Source organism: Cynocephalus volans, chromosome 6, assembly GCF_027409185.1.
Source record: "Cynocephalus volans isolate mCynVol1 chromosome 6, mCynVol1.pri, whole genome shotgun sequence".
NCBI classification, from domain to species: domain Eukaryota; kingdom Metazoa; phylum Chordata; class Mammalia; order Dermoptera; family Cynocephalidae; genus Cynocephalus; species Cynocephalus volans.
The window spans coordinates 62,863,512-62,877,247 of NC_084465.1; the positions used below are offsets into that span (position 1 = coordinate 62,863,512).

A 13,736-nucleotide genomic window follows, 5' to 3' on the forward strand; every position below is an offset into this window, starting at 1 on the left:
TCCTTTTTTTCAGATGTTGTGGCTCTTCGTTCCTGTATGGGTCCATGGGAAACCTATTAATGGTCTTGCTATCCTGGGGGCCACCAAGGCCCCCTTCTCCCCTGCTGTCTCCAAGCAACTACATCTGAAGGCCACAGTTGCAGCTTCTGCCAGCTCCTGCTCTGTGCATTCAGCAGCTCTAGCCTTAAAGTGGCGATGGCCTGAAATGCTCTGAGCAGTTTTTCTTTCTCTCATTGTAGCTTCTCCCACTTTCATGAACTTTGTAGGTCTCTCCTTCTCTTCCCCTGAGCTCTAGTGGCTCCAGCTTGGCTGTTGTTGCTTTTTTATAGTTGTAAATTGGTTGATTTGTGGGAGAGAGTGATGCTGGGAACTGTCTATTCTGCCATCTTGACTGGAAGCCCTGCTGTTGTTGTAGCTTTCTATCAAGTTTTTCAATTCAGATAATGTATTCTTTATTTCTGGAATTTCTACTCAATTTTTTAAATTGATTCTATTCCTTTGTCAAGTTTCTCATTCTTCTCCTGGATTGTTTTCCAGATATCATTTAATTTTCTTCTGTATTTTCTTGTGGCTCCCTGAACATCCTTAAGAAGGTTATTCTGAATTTTCTGTGAGACATTTCATAGATCTTCCATTCCTCTGCCTGCATTGCTGGTGATTTGTTTATTTAATTTGGTGGCAACATATGTCTCTGTTCTTCCTCCATCTTTGGGTTTCTATGATGATGTCTAGGCAGTTGAGGACATTATTTGCTACTGATTCCATGGGGAAGGCTCTTTGTGCAGATGGTTAATCACCTCCTGGTCTGGGCTGTGTGGAAATTCCACCACAGAATAGTCTTTCCTGCAGATTGAGTTTTCCTGAGTCTATTGTCCTGACTCAGTTCCACTGAGACCAGTTCTCCACACTGCACCCTTTTCCCCTGGTGGACTGTCTTTCCCCTAACTCTTATATTTAATCTATTTGGAGTTCTTGGAGCAACATGGATCTGGATAATCATTTTCCTCTCCAAAATTAGAAAGAGGTTTGCCATTATTTCTTTAAATATGGTTTCATCCTTTTTCTCTGCTCATTCTAGGACTCTTATAATACATTCATTAGTTCATTTGATAGTATCTCATAAGTCACATAAGCTTTCTGTACTCCTCATTTTTTAAAAAAGAATTAATCACCTCTTTCTGTCTTCATAGACTGGCTTCATTAAGGAAAGTCTTCCACCAGTCAGCCTGTCCAGTGATTTTGAGCAGGTCATCTGGTAGGATCTTTGGGGGGCTGATCTGGTGTTGAGGAGGGCCGTAAGCCTGAGTCTACAGGGGCTAGATTTGGTGCTGGGGCAGAACTGACATCTGAGTTCATGGGGACGGGCCTTGTCCTGAATGCATTGGAACCAGCAAGATGCTAAGTCCACTAGGGCAGGCCTTATTGTTAGAACTGTGAAGACAGGGCTGGAGTCTGGGTCCACAGGAGTAATCCTGGAGCCTGGGTCTGTAAAGCTGGCCTGGAGCCAGGGTCTCCTGGGGTAGGTCTGTATCCAGGGTCCACTGGATCCTCGGTCTACAGTGCCCAACATGAAAGCTGGGTCTGCAGAGGCTGGCCTGAAGCCTGAGTCCACAGGGACTTATCTGGAACTGGGGCAGATTTTGAACCTGATTCTGAGGACCCTGACCTGACTCTAAGGCAGGCCTGGCACCTGGGTAAATGGGAAAGTCCTGGTCCTGAGTCTGTGGATGCCAGTCTGGTGCTAAGGTCCACTAGGGTGGGCCTTGTCCCTGAGACCATGGGGGCAGTTTTTGGTTTGGGGGACCACAGGTGTGGGCCTACAGCCTAGGTCCACAGGGATGATCCTGGAGTCCATGTCCATGGAGTCTGCCCTGGTGCCAGGATCCATTTGGGCTTGCCTGAACCCTGAGTCCACTACAGCTTGTGGCCACAGGGACCAACCAGGTACTGGGTGACAGGGGCCAGCCTGGCACGAGGGCAGACCATGAACTTGGGTTTGCAGGAACTGGCCTGGAGGTTGACTTAGTGAGTGACAGCTTGGAGCCTGAGGGCATGGGGACTGGCCTGGCACTGGAGTGGCCCTGGAACCTTGATCCACTTGGGTGAGTCTGGAGCCTTGGTCTGTGGGGGCTGGCCTAACACAGGGGTTCAATGCAGTGGGACTGATTATGGAGTCCGTGGCAACATCAGGTGCTCACTTCCCTTCTGTGCTGTCCAGGCTTGGGAGAGGGGAGTCTTGGATAAAGTAAAGCTGCCTTTTCTACCAGCTTTTCTCATTTCTGTGCTCCACCAGTTGCTATAATCTGTTACCTGAATTCCTTAGCTCTTGTGAAACTATTTGAGCATTGATAGTTATTCAAATTGATGTTTCTGTGAGAGGATGAAAACTGGAAAGTCCTATTCTTCAATCTTGTTGATGTCACTGGTATTATTATTATTTAGGACTTAAAGTAATGATGTAAAGTTATTTTTAAAATAAACTATTATTGCCAGTGGAGTCAAAGTGTGATAAATGACCAATGAAGGCTGAGAAATGTGTTATGCTTTTTCCAGTTTAGCTGAACTATAAGTAATAGAAAGAATTGGTGAAGAACACAGATTCTGGCTCTGGGACCATACAGAAAGGGAGCTGGATTTTAGTCTCAACTTTGATAATTACTTGCTGTGTACTTTGGACAAGTTACTCAGTCTCTTTAGATTTCTATACCCTGTACCATCTAATAATAATACAGGGGATAATAATGTAACAATGGTTCAGAAGTTTTTAGAAATGTTATAACATTTCAGAAAATGTCTGTTTAAAGTGGTTTTCTAACTTTGGGAGATGAAAGAAACCTGTTTTGAGGTGTTTCATGAGGATTTTCTGAGAGAATATTTTTAAAGTTGTCTCCTTGGTATTGTTTCAGATAGTGAGAATAATTTGCTTTAAAATGTTTATCAAGTCAGAGTTTTTCACTACTGACATTAAGCCATATTTAAAACTTTTGTTTTCCTACATAATGAAGTTATAACCTCGCTGATTAAGTCTTCGGGGAGAATGCAAAATAAGCTCTACTTTCAGCTATGATAATTTGGAGCCAGTGGAAAGCTGGCCCTCTTCTGAAGGCTAGGACAGTAGTGTGTTCTACCCATTGAGATTTTCATCCTCTCCAAGATTCCCTCAGTGAATCAATGATGACAATGAAATCTAGAGTTTCTTAATGAGTTTTATCCTCTCCTGCTTCTTAGGGAAAAATAGCTCAAAAACAATGTTTTTTTCAAAGATCAGAATATATTGTACTTACATTGTGGATATGAGATGGCAGTAGGTTTTTAAAATCTGGACTACAGGTAACAAAATAATGCATATGTTATATACACAAGCCAATTTTAATAAGCAATTCATTATTCAAAAAATACTATAGCATGTTTATTTCTATACCCCATTTCATAAAATATGCCCTTTTTATGGACTCCCTTGCACAGGAATTGCATGTGTAAGACTAATGTGGAAATCAAGGACAGCTGTAAAATAAATCAAAGTCAGAATGCTGAAAGAAGAAACTTGAGATGCCCCTTTAAAAAAATAAAATGACTCCTAAATCAATTCATGGTGGTCTGACATTTCTACTGATTAATGCCAGGGTTCTCTGAGGAATACTAATAGTACAAAGAAGGAAAAATTGAATTTCTTTATATAAGATGAGGGTCACTTTAAAGATATGCATGTCCCAGCCATATCACTTAATCACAAATATTTGCAGCCTGAAGCATAAATTACTTCAATTTGAATTTTATATAGTTAAACACAATAGTCTTTATATCAATGTAAAACATCGACCTTCGCTGCCTCAAATACTGCTAAAAAAAACCCCAATTCCTACTTTTAATTACAAATCTCTAATTATTGTTAGTTTTAATTAAATGGCATATTTTCTGAGTGGGTTATAGAGTGCATTTAGCTGTGAAAGCACCTGAAATGGTGTCATTGAGAAACATAATAGCATCAGTCATAAAGTGTCATGGTTAATAAGAAATTCACTGAAAGCTATTCAAAGGACTTTAATGTTAACTTTTGCAAAGGCACACTTTAAATACATAAATCTTTACAGGAACACATTTTAACAAGTGTACTGTGGTTTACATTTAAAAGTACTATGTGGTTTGTAGTTAAAAGCAACTATGATTCACCTTATCTGCTGAACTAGCTAAGGGGAAGGTGTTCATTGAACACACGAACTACAACATTTAAGAACAGTAAGGATTGTTGTTTAAATTTAGAGCATCAGCCTTCCTCCAAACTGGGCTCGGGACCTCCTTGTAATAAGATCAGCTTTACTGAATATATATTAAAGGATATCAGGAACTAAAATAAATAGAAAAGAAAACCTCAAAAGAGTGTATCCTGTATCCACCAGGATATTTTCACAGGTGCCTCAGACTTAGAAAAAATGCATTATCCTTTCCTCATCCCAGTCCTCTGTGTGTGTGTGCGTGTGCGTGTGCGTGTGTGTGTGTGTGTGTGTTTTCTTATTTTATGTCAGTTAGTGGTGTCATGCTGTAACCAGTTGTTCAGTTACAGACCTCAGAGTCATCCTGAAGTCCTTTCTTATCTTTATCTTCTTCCATATCCAACCAAATCCACATCTTAAACTTGTCTTGTCCTTTCTGCTCTCACTGTATCTCTTCTCTTCTGGTTCTCCTGCCTTTATTTCTGACTCTCTTCAATCCATCCTCCACACTGTGGCAAGAGTAAACTTCAAAAACACAGACCTAAGTATGTCTCCTTAAATATTGGATTATTTCCCCACTTTACAGAATTAAGTCCAAGTTCCTTAGAATGATGCTCTCCTTGCTTTCAGATCTTTTCACATCCTGAATGACCTCCCCTCTTTTGCTGCCTGGTAAAATGTCCATTATTTAAATTGCTTCAAATTGTTCTTCACATCTACAGCTTATTAAAAGTTACATGATCTTTTCTTTGTGTATTTTGTAGCTTCTTTTACATGACAGCTTTGTATTGATTATCCTGTCTTATCACTTCTTTATTTGCCTTCTGACTTTCCTGTACTCAGACAAAAATAAGTATCTTATTCAACTTTGTATTTCTGAGGCTAGCTCAGATTTTTCCTGGTTTAACACACATTTAATGACTGAGAAATTAACTGGTAATTAGGAGGCCTGAATTATAATTCTGACTTTATGCTGATTTATTACTGGAATCTAAACAGGGCATTAAATTTTGCTGAGGATATGTACAATAATGGTGGGACAAGACTAGTGGTTCTCAGGCTTTACTAATTCTTTGGCAATCGTGTACAAAGAGAACCTAGGAAATACCCATGGATTTTGCAACACATGCTGGTTTCTGAGACCTACCCCCAGGTACTCCATTAAATTGGTCACAGGCTCCAAAATCTGTTTTTAAGATTTCCAGGTGATTTTTGACTCAGATCATGCAGAGACCATTATGAGAAAAACTGGGCTATATTATTTCTAGGGAACCTTTGGAATTAATATTTTAGTAAACAATACATGAGAGAAACTTAGTGATTATACTTTGAAGGGAAACTTTGTGGATTCTTAGAATATTGTACATCTTCTTGGTAAGCAAGGAAAGTGTCAGTTAAAACTCAGTCTAGATAAAAAAGGGACCAGTGGACCTGTTAAATATTTAGTAAATACAGTGGTGTCCAGACAAATACATAATAAAGCATGAACCCCTCTGCCTGAAAAGATTCACAAAGTCTGAATCAACATGAACAATGTCTTCTTCAAATTATTATAAAATGGTTGATATGATATTTCTTTACTAAATATCAGGATAAATGAAGTAGATACCACTTCTCATAGCTTAAAAGGAGTGGTTTTATAGAACCACTTTGTGATTCGAGTTATAAACTTAAGGAAGCCATTATTAAAAAGTGTGGTAGCAGGCTGAAAATATTTTTTAGTAAAAGATTATTCAAGAGTAATGTAAGGTCATGAAAGTTTCAGAGTATGCTGTAAAATAACGCTGAGCATACTTGGGACATGACTGCTCACTTTGAAGGTCACCATCATGTCAGCAATTATTACATTTCATCAACTGTGAAACACAAAAATGGGAACAATGTCTCACCTAGTATGTACTTCCATGGATTTTTAATTAATTGATTTTTTTCCAGAGGAACATGGATCAGGAGTCGAAATTCTACTTGAGTAATGTGGAGAATTCATCTAGTAGCAAATGATAGAAGCTCTGAGGTTTCCACCAGAGCAGAATGCTTCCTTCCTGCACCAAGCCAGCTGTCACTATGAAATACTCAAAAGTGCTATTTACCAAAGCTCATTACTTCATTTAAAAAAATAAAATAAAATATAATTTTATTAAAAAAAACTCTATAAATAAAAGAAAATTTAAAAACCGTATAGAAAGTATAAGGCTAGGAACTAAAAATAAAACTTTTCATAAAGAGCCGAAAGAAAAAAGAATCGGCATAGACCATTGGTTCCTAAATGTCCTTGGTTCACAGAGCCCTACATGCCTCAGTAACATTATTTTTTTATTAATAAAACTTGTATTTTAGAGCCATTTTAGGTTCAAAGCAAATTTGAGCAGAACGTGCAGAGTTCCAATGTAACCCCTGCCTCTCCCCCAAACTACCCCACTATTTACATCTTCTACCACAGTGGTACATGTGTTACAATTAATAATTATACATTTTCACATCCTTATCACCCAAAGTTAGTAGTTTACCTTAGAGTTGACTGTTTATACATTCTGTGGGTTTGAGCAAATATACTGACGTGTATCCACCTTTGCAGTACCATACAGAACAGCTTCACTGCTCTAAAATGCTCTGTGCTCTGCCTTTTCATTAATCCCTCCTTTCTAACCCATGACAATCACTGATCTTTTTACTGACTCTATAGCTTTGCCTTTTCATGTATATCCTATAGTAGGAATCATATAGTATGTAGCCTGTTAAGATTGGCTTTTGTCACTTAGTAATGTGCATTTAAGTTAACTCCATGCCTTTTCAGGGCTTTATATCCCATTTCTTTTTAACACTGAATAATATTCCATTATCTGGATGCATCACAGTTTGTTTATCCATTCACTTGTTGAAGAACATGTTGGTTGCTTCCAAGTTTTGGCAATCATGAATAAAACTGCTATAAACATTCATGTGAAAGTTTTTGTGTGTACATAAATTTTCAGTTCATTTGGGTGAATACCAAGGAATATGATTGCTGAATTGTGTGATGAGAGTGTGTTTAGTTTTGTAAGACACTGTCAAACTGTCTTCCAAAGTGGCTATATCATTTTGCATTTCCACCAGCAACGAATAAGATAAGAGTTCCTGTTGCTCCACATTCTTACCACCATTTAGTATTATCAGTGTCCTGGATTTTGCCATTTTCATAGATATCTAGTGATATCTCACTGTTGTTTTAATTCACAATTCCCTAATGACATATGATGTTAAACATCTTTTCATATGTTTACATACCACATGTATATTTTTGATGACATATCTGTTCAGGTCTGTTGTCCATTTTATAATCAGATTGTTAATTTTCTTGTTGTTGAGTTTTAAGAGTTCTTTGTAATTTTGGGTAACAGTCCTTCACCAGAAGTGTCTTTTGCAAGTATTTTCTCCCAGTGTTTGTCTTATTTTTTCTTTCCCCTGACATGGTCTTTTGCAGAGCAGTTTTTAATTTTAATGAAGCCCACTTAACAACTATTTCTTATGTGGAATATGACTTTGGTGTTATATCTAAAAAGTCACCACCATACTATGTTTTTCCAATGTTATCTTCTAGGAATTTTATAGTTTTGTATTTTACATTTAGGTCTATGGTCCATTTTGAGTTGATTTTTGTGAAGGGTGTATGGTCAGTGACCATATTAACTTTTTTCCATTTGTTCCAGCACCATTTATTATAAAGACTATCTTTGCTCCATTATATTGCCTTTGCTACTTTGTCAAAGATCAGGTGACTATATTTATGGGGACTATTTCTGGGCTCCCCATTGTGTTCCCTTGATCTATTGTCTATTCTTTCATCTCACTGTCTTGATTACTGTAGCTTTATGGTAAGTTTTGAAGTCAGATAGTGTCAATCTTTCAACTTTGTTCTTCTCCTTAAAATTAATTTGGCTATTATGGGTCTTTTGCTCTCTATATCAACTTTAGAATCAATTTGGTGATATCCATGAAATAAATTATTGGGATTTTGATTGAGAATGTGCTAAATCTATAGATCAAGTTGGGAAGGATATCTTCACAATACTGAGTCTCCTTGTCCATGAACATGACCATCTCTTGTTTGTTTAGAGATATTTCTATGACCCAGAGAAGCTGAAATTAACATTAAGTTGTTACATCCATATAACTTAATAGTAGTAGTTCTGCTGGCCAATATATGTCACTGTGTTATCTAAAAATTTAAAATACAACAGAATGATCCAAGAGTTTCTGTGGTATCCTGGAGCACCTCGTCACACAGTTTGGGAACTGAAGGTATAGACATAATGACTTCCACCTATTTGCTTCTAAACTATTCTCTTTACATCTCTATTAGAACATATATTATAGGCTGACTTGTAATATTAATATCAATAGGTGGATCCTCTTCTGATATTACACTGTGAATTGCTCAAGAACTAGGATCTTGCCTTATCCATCTCAGTGTTTTCACATTCTACCAGACAGGCCAACATACATTGGTTTCCTGTGCATGAGAAATGTCACCGAATGTTTAATTCAAACTTTGTAGGAAAGAAGCAGATAAATTAAAGGAGCAATTCCAAAAATACAAAATGGCACATGAGCTTTAGAAACAGAAGTGAAATGTTGCAAGTGGTCTGGAAGGGACAGAAGAAAAGAGTCATCGACATTTATGCAAATAGTGAAAAAGAAATTGAGACAACCATTGGTATAAGATAAAGGTGTCTGTATTTGTGATGATGAGATATATTCAAAAGAATGTGAAATCTGAGAGGTCATTTGTAAGAAAATACATCAATAAAAGATCACAAATTGATCTACACAGAAATAAGAAAATCTGTCACTGAAAACATTTTCTTGTATTGGCTTATATTAGAGAGAGTGAATATTAAACATTTTTTCTGCAAAGTTCATCAAGTCTTAATGCTTAATTTCATTTCACTTCTTTTCAAGGGACTGAGCATGATTAAAATTTAGTTCTGATTGGGATGCCAACATCTTGTAATTTATTCTATACTATATATGATAGATGTAAACAGGTTTTTATTTATTTTTTTTTCTGAGACTGAATTATTCTTGTGCTAGTTGGAAAACCATAGATGATTTTACAAAGTAAATTTGCTCTACCTTTTAAAAAAATCCCCAAAGTGTAATTTAATTGCTTCTCATCTTCCGTAAAACAATAAAAACAGATTAAATCCACTGCTATGATGCCTAAACACCATATTACCTTAATAAAAGACATGCTTATGTTTGCTTTTTGAAGAATAAATGATTTAGCTGAGCAAATTATGACATAAGTATGTATGGCATATTTACATATTTAAAGCTTAGTTAACCAAAGCTTCAATAGAAACAAACAAAAAAAAAATGGCACAACTCACAAATATCCATCCACTAGGATTCATTCACATTAAACAAGTATGGATATAGTCAAGAAATAATTCTACAAGTATTTATTGAGCGACTGCTTTGTACTAGTACTTTGCATGGTACTGGGAACATAATGGTGGGAAAAGCAGACCCAGTCTATTACATCTTGAGCTTACAGTCCATTGTGGGACCCAGACATAAATCAAATAACCACATAAGTAAATATATAAAGTTATAAGTGCCATTAATGTTCAGAAGGTGAAGGACTTGTCACTGTGGAATTTTAAAATAATAATTTATGGCCTCGGGGGATATGAAGGGGATGGGTAGATTTGATATAATAAGGGGTCAAAAGAGGCAGGACTTTTAATGGAGAAAGAATGAATGAGAGGGAAGTAGTGATCTGTGCAAACAGACAGATGGTGGTTCTATTCACCGAGACAGAGAACCCTGAAAGAAAATTAGACTGGGGGGAAGGGAGGGATGGGAGAAGCCCTGTACATATTGTGATTGTAACATCCACTAAGAGATGTCCAATCAGTAATAGAATATATGAAATTAATTCCCAAATAAATTGAAATAACTTCCTTAAGTGTCACTGAAACAGAGCTCCTTAAAGTTATTTCAAATAAAGAATATTATTATATCTTTATAGAAATTTTTGAAAATAAGTAGCATATTTGATCCAAAATTCATTAAAAGATCAAAAAATTCTAAACAAATAAAAAAATATTTATTGAATAATAACTCTTCTAAAGATATCATTTTACATTTACCTATATATAAATATAGTCGAGATAATAGTTTTATTAATATTTAATATTAATAAATATTAATTATAATATTAATATAAATAATATTAACTGTTTTAATAATATTTTCAATGGGATAGATACATTTTCTATGGCTATTTAATAAAAAAATATTTTTATAGTGGATATACCAACAATAAATCTTCACTATTTTTTAATATAAATTTTATCAGCAAGTATTTCACTACTTATTAACATTGCCATTACAGAACAACAAGTAGAGATACCATCTAGTGATGCCAGGTGTATACTAAGAAAGTCTCTCATGACTGGAATGGATGACACAATATCCAGGGACTGGCCTTTACCTTTGGACATGAAGGAAGTTGATTCTATCAGTCAATTTAGTGTTATTTCTACGCAGAGAAACTGATGCATATTTACAATCTTCAAAAGATAAAAATAATTTCAAAAACTATGTCAAAGAGAATGCTGTTGTATTTATTTACAAGAGAAATAAAAGGGCCAAAGTCATGGGGCCAGCCATTTCTGTCTGCTGATAAGTTTATTGTTTCTGTATTTTGAAAAATCAAGTTTTGTGAGTTAAAGTCTGAACAATATTGTTTTGATGGACTGATGAAAGGCCTCTCTCCTATGATTGTTTGAAACATTTTCTAGATCATTGCATGTTAGTATGGATAATTATCTAGCTAAATGTATTCAGGCTACTATACTCCCTAAAGCATTCAGGATTCTTGGAATCACAAAGTTATTGTTAGTTCAGATGACTTAGAAGATATGCTTCCTATTTTGAAAATTTCTGTTTGGATTTTCTCCTTCAACCAATTCAAAAAAAGGAACTTAGAAGTTTGAGGTACTTGCCCATATAGTTCCTGGTCCCCTAAATGTTATTGCAGATACCCTGCTGTTTTTTCTATATCCTATAGAGAGTGATTTTGATGCAAGTATACTCATAAAAAAGAATATAATGAACTGGATCATTGCTTTAGTATACTTATTATGATTATAATTTATTTCTTTTTTAAAAAATGGTTATGAATATTCATGAGATACAAAGCTGATTGTCACCCCTTGCGCCAAAGATGTGAAGGCCAGATTCATGCTGGCAGCATGCCCATTACCACAAATTGTGTTGGTACCCCATGTCCTCCACCCAATTATTCCCCACCTATCTCCCCCTGCCCTTTTTCCTCCACTCCACTTTGTATCCCAAGGTATGTTCTCTCCCTCTGTGAGTCCAGTGCACCACTGTGTTCTTTCTCTCCTTCCTTCTTTCTCTCTTAGCTCCCACGTATGAGGGAACACATGAGGTATTTATCCCTCTGTGCTTTGCTTATTTCATTCAACATAAGTTTCTCCAGGCACATCCATGTTATTGCAAATGGAAGAACTTCATTCTTTTTATGGCAGAGTAGTATTCTATGGTGTATATATACCACAGTTTCCTTATTCAATCATCCATCGATGGATATTTAGGTTCCATGTCTTGGCTGTTGTAAACAGAGCTGCAATAAACATGGGCGTGCAGGTATCTCTTCAACATGATGATTTTCACTTCTCTGGGTATATACCCAGTAGTGGGATTGCTGGATCACGTGGAAGATCTATCTGTAGTTGAGAAACTTCCATACTGTTTTCCATAGTGGTTGTACTAATTTACAGTCCCACCAACGGTGCAGGAGAATTCCATTCTCTCCACACCCTCGCTAGCATTTGTTATTCACCGTCTTTTTCATTATAGCCAGTCCAAATGGGGTGAGGTGGTATCTCAATGTAGTTATATTTGGGCATAGTAATATATTTTTGACACTATACCCTGAATAAATTAATGAGCTTAAATTTTGACATTTGCTTGCAGTCATCTATTTCTGGCTATTCCTTAGGGCAAGTAATTTTTACAGATTGCTAAATTTATCCTTTGTTTTGGGGTTTTAAAATTATGTTAAATTTCTATAGTTAACTCTAAGTTTTGGGTTACATTACTCAAATTACTCTCTTCATTGTTTTGTTCAGATAAACACTAACATCCAGGAATAATTTCATAACAACAGTAAACACCATTGTAGGATTTTATGCCTTGGGATTCATAATGTAAAGGAAGTGGTGTAGATTATAGGGTGTGGGGGTGGTTTGACAATCAAATACAGTGAGCAAAGGCAAACTTCAGTAATGCAGAAAACAAGTTCTCTTATTAGGAAAAAAAGAAGTGGTGGCAACCTAATATGGGAAAAAATAGCATATACTATAAAATAGACTTGGCTTCAGATCCTGGCTGTGATATTTACTAGTTCTGTGACTTTCTACTTTCTTTTTTTCTGGCAGCTGCCTGGCATGGGGATCCAAACCCATGACCTTGGTGTTAAAAGGCTGTACTATGTCCAACTGAGCTAACTGGCCAGCCCTAGTTGTGTGATTTTGAATATTGCTTGGTTTTTCCCAACTCAACTTTCCTCCACTGGGTCACAGGGAAAATTATAATCACCTGGCTGGTTTGCCATATACATTAGGGATAATGTATATTAAAAGACCAATTAACAATTGTTACATATTATTATTTCAATTGCTATAATGAATGGTAAAGCATTGTAATTGAAAATAATTAAAAATAGGTCCTTAATTCAACCAGAAGTTAATTTAATTAGAATATTTATTGCTGCTAGGTTAAAAGATGATCTTGAAATAAGAGAAGAAAATGTTTGAAGATGATAGCTAACATAATTTTAATTAAAAATCTCCTTTACTTAACTGGTTATAGTACCTGTCTCACCATTCCCTAAATACTGCTCTCAATTCTTTCCTTTTCTTTCTTTTTTTCTTTTTTTTTTTTTTATTAACTAAAGGTTTTGCTCTTTTTATGGATTTCATAAGATAAATTAAGGCCAAGTTCAAGATAGAATAAGGATGCCTTTTAGAGAAGGCAAAGTAGGGTCTTAAATATAAAATTTGTATGATAAATTGTCTTGCCCTTCATTTCAGTTTCAGGGGCATGATTCTGTATAAAATACTTGATGACAAAGTAGAAACACATTTTAGTTTATCAGTAAATAGCCCAATATATTTGTAGTCAGATTTCCCAAGTGCATCCTATTAGAATTATACAAACCAGCTATTGTATATCATTACTGTAACATTAATAATCATGTCATGTGAGTATTTAATAATTATCTAGCTACATGCTGGGACTCCTTGAGGTGTTACATATACAATGAGATAATTGAATCACCTTTGTTAGTCCAAGGTCATTGACAGTCATGTTGGAAACACTGATAAGAATAGAATCTTCCCACCCAGCCCAATACTCCACTAAATGGAGATTGCCATTTTGTTGCTTCTTAGCATTATTGACAGTTGGAAAGTGGTGTTGATCTTATGGTTCACTTCAGTGATGTGTTGC

The 13,736-nt window shown here is 36.0% G+C and overlaps 1 protein-coding gene across 1 annotated transcript in view; it reads left to right on the plus strand.

The window, feature by feature from the left end:
• Positions 1-13,736, plus strand: part of ZNF804B (zinc finger protein 804B) — a 553,895-nt gene that overhangs the window by 275,489 nt on the left and 264,670 nt on the right. The window lies entirely within an intron of this gene.